This window comes from Suricata suricatta, chromosome 9, assembly GCF_006229205.1.
Source record: "Suricata suricatta isolate VVHF042 chromosome 9, meerkat_22Aug2017_6uvM2_HiC, whole genome shotgun sequence".
Taxonomy (NCBI): domain Eukaryota; kingdom Metazoa; phylum Chordata; class Mammalia; order Carnivora; family Herpestidae; genus Suricata; species Suricata suricatta.
Window position 1 is genome coordinate 44815335 of NC_043708.1, and position 7794 is coordinate 44823128.

Genomic DNA, 7794 nt, shown 5'->3' on the forward strand with positions numbered 1-7794 from the left:
ATTGAACATCTTTTCATGTACTTACTGACCATTCAAATATTTTCCTTTGTGAAACATCAGTTTAAGGCTTTTGTCCGTCTTTTAAAGTGGATTGTTTTATTACTATATATATATAGTAATAAATATAATATATATACATATATATATATATATATATACACACACACATATATGTTTTTCAGGATATAAGGATATAAATCCTTTATTAGATTAGATATACATTTTGCCACTCCTTCCAGGCTACTGATTGCTTATTTATTTTTAATAGTGTTTTTGATAAACAAAAATATTTACTTTTGAAGAACTACAATTTACAAATTTTTTTGTGGTATTGCTTTCTGAGTCCTATCTAAAAGACAAATGTCTATCCCTCGTTTATGAATGTATTCTTTTAAGTTTTCTTTCTAGAGCATTATAATTTTAACTTTTACATTTAGGTCTAGCATCTATCTTTTAAGTTTTTAATGTTTATTTATATATTTATTTTTTATAGTGTATTGTCAAGTTGGTTTCCATAAAACACCCAGTGCTCATCCCCACAAGTGCCCTCTTTCATGCCCATTACCCCACCTTCCCTCTCCCCCATCCCCATTGGCCCTCAGTTTGTTCTCAGTATTCAAGAATCTCTCATGATTTGTTTCCCCTCCTCTCCCTAACTTTTTCCCCCTTTGCCTCCCCATGGTCCTCTGTTAGGTTTCTCCTGTTAGACCTATGAGTGCAAACATATAGTATCTGTCCTCCTCTGCCTGACTTACTTCGCTTAGCATGACACCCTCAAGGTTCATCCACTTTGCTACAAATGGCCAGATTTCATTCTTTCTCATTGCCATGTAATACTCCATTGTATATATAAACCACATCTTCTTGATCCATTCATCAGGTGATGGACATTTAGGCTCTTTCCATGTTTTGGCTATTGTTGACAGTGCTGCTATGAACATTGGGGTACATGTGCTCCTATGCATCAGCATTTCTGTATCCCTTGGGTAAATCCCTAGCAATGCTATTGCTGGGTCATAAGGGAGTTCTATGGATAGTTTTTTCAGAAACCTCCACACTTTTCCAGAGTGGCTACACCAGTTTATATTCCCACCAACAGTGTAGGAGGGTGCCCGTCTCTCCACACCCTCGCCAGCATCTATAGTCTCCTGATTTGTTCATTTTAGCCACTCTGAGCAGCCTGAGTTGGTATCTCAGTGTGGTTTTGATTTGTATTTCCCTGATGATGAGTGACGCTGAGCACCATTTCATGTGTCTGTTGGAGATGTCCTCTTTGGAGAAGTATCTATTGATGTCTTCTGCCCATTTCCATGGATTAGTCATTTTTTGGGTGTGGAGTTTGTTAAGTTCCTTATAGATTTTGGATGCTAGCCCTTTATCCAATATGTCATTTGCACGTATCATTTCCCATTCTGTCGGTTGACGATTAGTTTTATTGATTGTTTCCTTTGCAGTGCAAAAGCTTTTTATCTTGATGAGGTCCCAATAGTTCATTTTTGCTCTTGAATGTTTATTTATTTTTGAGAGGTGGAGAGAAAGAGAGAGCACGCATGCGAAAGAGAGTGAGAGTGAGCATGAGTGGGGGAGGGACAGAGAGAAAGAGAGAGAGACAGAGACACAGAATCTGAAGCAGGCTCCAGGCTTTGAGCTGCCAGCACAGAGCCCAATGCGGGGCTTGAACCCACGAACCATGAGATCATGACCTGAGCCAAAGTTGGATGCATAACCAATTGAGCCACTCAGGAGCCCCAGGTCTAGCATCTATCTTAAATGAAGGTTTGTATATGATGTGACATATTGGTCAAAGATCATTTTTTTAAATGTGGTTATCCAGTTATTCCTGCACCATTCGTAGAAAATATTTTCTGATTGAAATACTTTCCCCTTTGACAAAAATAAATTGCCCAGTAAGTGACGATCTATTTCTGTCTTTATTCCATACTTTTCCCTCTCGTGACAGCACCACACTGTTTTGATTATTGTAGCTCTGTACTGCAAATCTTGACTTAGATAACTTAAGTTCTCTAGCTTTATTTTTCTTAAAAACTGTTTTGGCAAGGATAGATCCTTTGCATTTCCATATAGAGTTTAGAATCACACTGTGTCAATTTCTACTTAAAATCTCTGCAGGAATTAAGATTGAGAATGTATTTAATCTCTACACTATCTTGGGAGAGAACTGACATTTGGACAATATTAAGCCCTCCAATCTATGAATATGTTATCTTTTTCCGTTTATTAGAATCTTTTTCTTTTTTGGCAAGACTGAGTCTCTATTTATTTGACAGAGACAAAGTTATTATTTTTTTAAATAAGCAGTTTAGTTGAGACATAATTGATACACAAAAAAACTGCACATATTTAATATGCAAAATCTGATGAGTTGGGACATATGATATACTCATGCTGCCACACTGGAACCTTAAAAGAAAAATGTTTTCAAAAATATCTATTCCCAAGGTTAAAGATGCTTTCTATTCCATTCTACCCTACTTAAAAACTTATTAGCTACTATATTATTTTAGTCAGAGATTACCTCAAATAAGAGTAAAAATTCCAAACAGGGAAAACCACATTCCTCAAAATGTAAATAAAGGAATTATAAAAGCTAACCAAGCAAGATGACCACAACTGTGTTAAAGCACATTTTTCTTTGTTTTATACATTTTTTAATGGAATGGTCATATAGGCTATCTAAGAGTAGGGAATATTAGTCATGAGATTTGTGGTCCTAAAGTTGGACATCATGGAATGGGATGAGATGGGATGGGATGGGATGGGATGGGAGGAAGGAAGGAAGGAAGGAAGGATGGAAGGAAGGAAGGAAGGAAGGAGGAAAGGATTGAAGGAAGGAAGGATGGATATGCCAGCTAAAAGATAAAGTGGAAACCCCAGCTTACTCATAATAGCACAAGACAGTCTCTCATTAACTTATAAAACACAGTCAGGTGTGATTTGTTACAGGAAAAAGTATTGGGTAGAGTGTTATGTGGTATCTTATACTCTACTGTCACAAGTCCACTCTCCTATAACAGTACAAAGACCAAGAAGTAACAGAGAAGTAGTTCCATAATAGAAGAGGGGAAAACCTTGTAGCAAACTCAGCAAGAGTGTGTTTGGCATCAGTGGTATTTCTTCTGAGACTTTCCTCCAGCAATGGTGAAGTCTTCCATGGCCACATTAATGAGACTAAGGTATTAATGACATACACACTTTGAATGTGATCTGGGTACATCTTTTCCTTTGTGAATAAAAGGTGTTTTAGAGGTAACTGAACCAAGGTGAACTGGCTTGAGCCACACTTGGTGAACCCCACTTCTCTCTCTCTCTTTCTCCTTCTCCCTCTGCTCCACTCCTGCAATTCTCTCTGCCCCCGCTCACTTATACCTTCCTTCTCTCTCAAAAAATAAAATATCCAGTACTCAACAGCTTCAGCGTATCTACTATTTAAATATGCATAATCAACTCAAATTAGAATCACTACAAAATTGTAACAAATCCTAAGGAAGTGTGTGTGTGTGTGTGTGTGTGTGTGTGTGTGTGTGTGTGTGTGTGTTGGAGGTAGAGGTGAGGGTCACATTAAGAAAATTCTCTGTTAGATGTTCTCAGACAATAACTAAAAGAAATGCTGCCAGGTCTGGAGAAACATGAGCTATTGCTTTAAAATAAACATAAAAGAGACGGGTGTAGGTCATGCACATCAATGGATTACTCATGCTCACTTCTAGAACTTCTCCCTGACACAGCTGTGAAGTAGGCAAAATTTATCTTTAGATTCTCCTACTTCCCCTTCTGGGCTATGGTTTTCTCTTGGCTCAATGCCTCATGCTGCCCAGGGTAGCACCAAACCCAGGCCTGCCCTCCTTGGAAGGTGGCCTTTTCCTTAAAGTAGTGATTTTCCCCCTCACCAAACCTCCAATAAAGTTTAAGTTAAAATTCCCTTCTTCTCAATTAATCAACCATGAGGAATGTAATGTTGTAAATGAGTTCACACTGGTGTGTAAATGACTAATGTATTTTATTCCTCCCACATATACTGGCATTCTAAAGGTTTGTTAAACTAAAGAAATATATTCCTTACGAGGAAAGCCCAATCTATAGGATACCCAACAAAGAAAATTTGGAGTGGTCTGGGTTTCCTCAAACCATACAAGTATATCAGACTGGCAGAATCCTTTATAGGGCCAGGCCTTATCACACCTAATAAAAGTAAAGTCACTACTGTTGTACCCAAGTTTGTAAAATCACCCCAAAACAAACACCAGAGACTGCAAGGGAGACCGAGTCACACCTGCAAAAGCAAAGGGCCTTTATTACAAGCTTAAGCTCGGGCTCACAGTCTCCACCCGACCCGCTGGCCACGTGGAGAGAGCCCCGAACAAAGGCAGGGCAGGGCCTTTTATGCCTTTGGGAGGGGGAGGTACAGGAAATGATGACAGGTGTACAGTGATCCAATCCCTACCCCCCCATCAATACTGGCAGCTGTGGGAGCCAATCACAATAGTTGGAGTATTTACCAATCAGAGTGGGCCCAGGACGCCCCACGTGGGGCGTGACTAAGCCCGCCTCTAGAAAGGTCAAAGGTAATGGCCGGCCTCCCCCGATTGGGCGCAGCAGGAGTTGTCCCTCCTTAAGATGCACCCTTTCAGGAGAAGCTGGCGCCTTCACCTTTAAGTACAGGGGAAGCTGGATCTGACCTGCAGCCACGGGGGACCGCCCCCCCCCAATAGCCGCTGGGTGCATTTCCACCGCGGTGCTGCGCGGTGACCAGCTCCAGGAAGGCTGGGAAGGCCCGGTGGTGAGGGTCGGATAGGACCTGCATCCTTACACTACCTCTCATTGACTTACAAAGGGCTGGTGAAAAATGTAGTGGGTACATAGATTTTGAAAGCCTACTGAAAAGTGATACAGTTCTAGCAGTTTCCTCTTCTGAATGTGAGATAAAATGAAATGATTAATCACAAGGGTACAAAGACCATTCAATGGGGAAAACACACAACACACGGTGCTGGGAAAACTGAATATTCACATGCAAAAAAATGAAACTGCACTCATACCTTACACTATATACAAAAATTAACTCAAATGGATCAAACACCTGGGGTGCCTGGGGAGCTCAGTCAGTTAAGTGGTCAACTTCTGTTCAGGTCATAATCTCATGGTTGATAAGTTTGAGCCTCACATCAGGCTCTCTGCTGTCAGCACAGAGCCCTCTTTGGATCCTCTGTTTCCTCCCACCTCTGCCCCTTTCCTCTCCTCTTTCTCTCAAAAATAAATATTTTAAAAAATGGATCAAAGATCTAAACATGAGACATAAAACTATAAAACTTAGCAGAAAATATAAGGCTAAAGGTTCATGACACTGAATTTTGCAATGAATTCTTTGATATGACACCAAAACACAGACAACAAAAAATAGATAAATTGGATTTCATCAAACTTTAAAACCTTTATGTATCAAAGGATACTATCAGAGTGAAAAGGAAACTTAAGAATGATAGAAAATATCTGCAAATCATATGTCTGATAATGGATTAATAACCAGAATATATAAAAATTCTTACACTCATCAACAAAAAAAACCCCAAACAACTCAATTTAAAAATAGGCAAAGGGCTTGAGCAGATATTTCTCCAAAAAAGATATATGAATGGTATATATAATCACATGAAAAGATGCTCAACATCATTAATCAGGGAAATGCAAATCAAAACTACAATGACATACCACTTCCCACCCATCAGGATGGCTACTATAAAAAAAAAAACAAAAGAGAGAAAGAAAGAAACGAACAAATGTTGATGAGGACATAGTGAAACTGGAATTCTTGAGCATTGCTACTGGGAATGTAAAATGGTGCAGACACTGTGGGAAACAGTATGATGGTTCCTCAAGAAATTAAAAACATAATTACCAAATGATCCAGCAATTCCACTTCTAGAATATACCTCCCAAAATTAAAAGGACTGAAACAGATATTTTTACATCCATGTTCACAGCAGCATTATTCACAATAGCCAAAAGCTGGAAGCAATTCAAATGTCCTTTGACAGATAAATGTATAAACAAAATATGGTATATACATACAATGGAATATTACTCAGCCCTCAAAAGGAAGGAAATTTTGACACATACTACAACATGGATGAATCTTGAAGACATCATGCTAAGTGAAATAAGCCAATCACAACCTAGAATAGTCAAATTCATAGAGACAGAAAGTAGAATGAGAGTTGCCAAGGACTAAGGGGAAGGGGAAATTGAGAGTTTAGTGTTAATCACTTTAGTGTGATGGAAAAGTTCTGGAAATGAATTATGGAGAATGTGAATGTACCTTCGTGCCACTGAACTGTATACTCAAAAAGAGTTAAAATGAAAACAAAATTTTTAAGTCAAAATGATGAATTTTATATATATATCTTACTACACACACGCACAAAGAAATTGAACAAGCTTTTGAGGTGACTATACACAAGATCAAGTTTATAATCTAAAAATGTACTTCCAATGAAAAAAATACATTGTCCTAGTAAAAGGTGATCTGATTCTTCTATTTTGATTCTGAGACATGCAACAATACTTCCAAGTCTCCCTGGATATCGTTTTTTTTTAATGTTTATTTTTGAGAGAGAGAGAGAGCGAGAGAGAGCGAGAGAGCGCGTGAGCATGAGTGGAGGAGGGACAGAGAAAGAGGGAAACAAAGAACCTGAAGCAGGCTCCAGGCTCTAAGCTGGAGGCATGGAACCTGATGCGGGGCTCGAACCCATGGACCTTGAGATCATGACTTGAGCCGAAGTTGGTTCCTGAACCAACTAAGCCACCCAGGCACCCCTAGTTTTTTTTTAAGTGTAATTAACATACAGTGTTATATTAGTTTCAGGTGTACAATATAATCATTCAATATTTCTACACATTGGGGTGCCTGGCTGGCTCCATTAGTAGAGTTATGTGGTTCTTGATCGTGAGGTCATAAGTTTGAGCCTCACGCTGAGTGGAGAACTTACTTTAAAAAATAAATAAATCTAAAAACAAAACAAACAAAACCCCACTTCTACACATTATTGACCCCTCATCTTGATCCTCTTTATCTATTTCACCCATTCCCCCTACCCGCCTCCCCTCTGATGGTTATCAGTTTCTTCTCTGTACTTAAGAGTCTGTTTTTTTGTTTTTGTTTTTAATGTTTATTTTTGAGGGATACAGAGAGAGGGAGAGAGAATGAATGGGGGAGAGAGAGACGGAGACACAGAATCTGAAGCAAGCTCCAAGCTCCAGACTGTCAGCACAGAACTCAATGGGGGCTCGAATCCAGGAACCCTGAGATCATGACCTGAGCTGAAGTCAGATGCTTACCTGACTGAGCCACCCAGGCACCCCTAAGACTTTTTTTTTTTTTTTGGTCTTTTTGTTACTTACATTCCACATATGAGTGAAATAAAATGGTATTTGTCTTGCTATAGCATTATAAGCTCTAGGTATATCCACATTATTGCAAATGACAAGATCTCATTATTTTTTATGTTTGAGTACATACATACATATACAGACATCTTATTTATCTATTCATCTATTGATGGGACAAAGGTTGTTTCCATAATTTGGCTATTGTAAATAACACAACAATGAACATATCAGTGCACATATCTTTTCAAATTAGTGTTTTTGTTTTCTTCCAGCAAATACTCTGGAATGGGATTACTGGATCATATGGTAATTCTACTTTTATTTTTTTGAGGAGCCTCCATATAGTTTTCCACAGTGGCTGCACTAATTTACATTCCCACCAACAGTGCA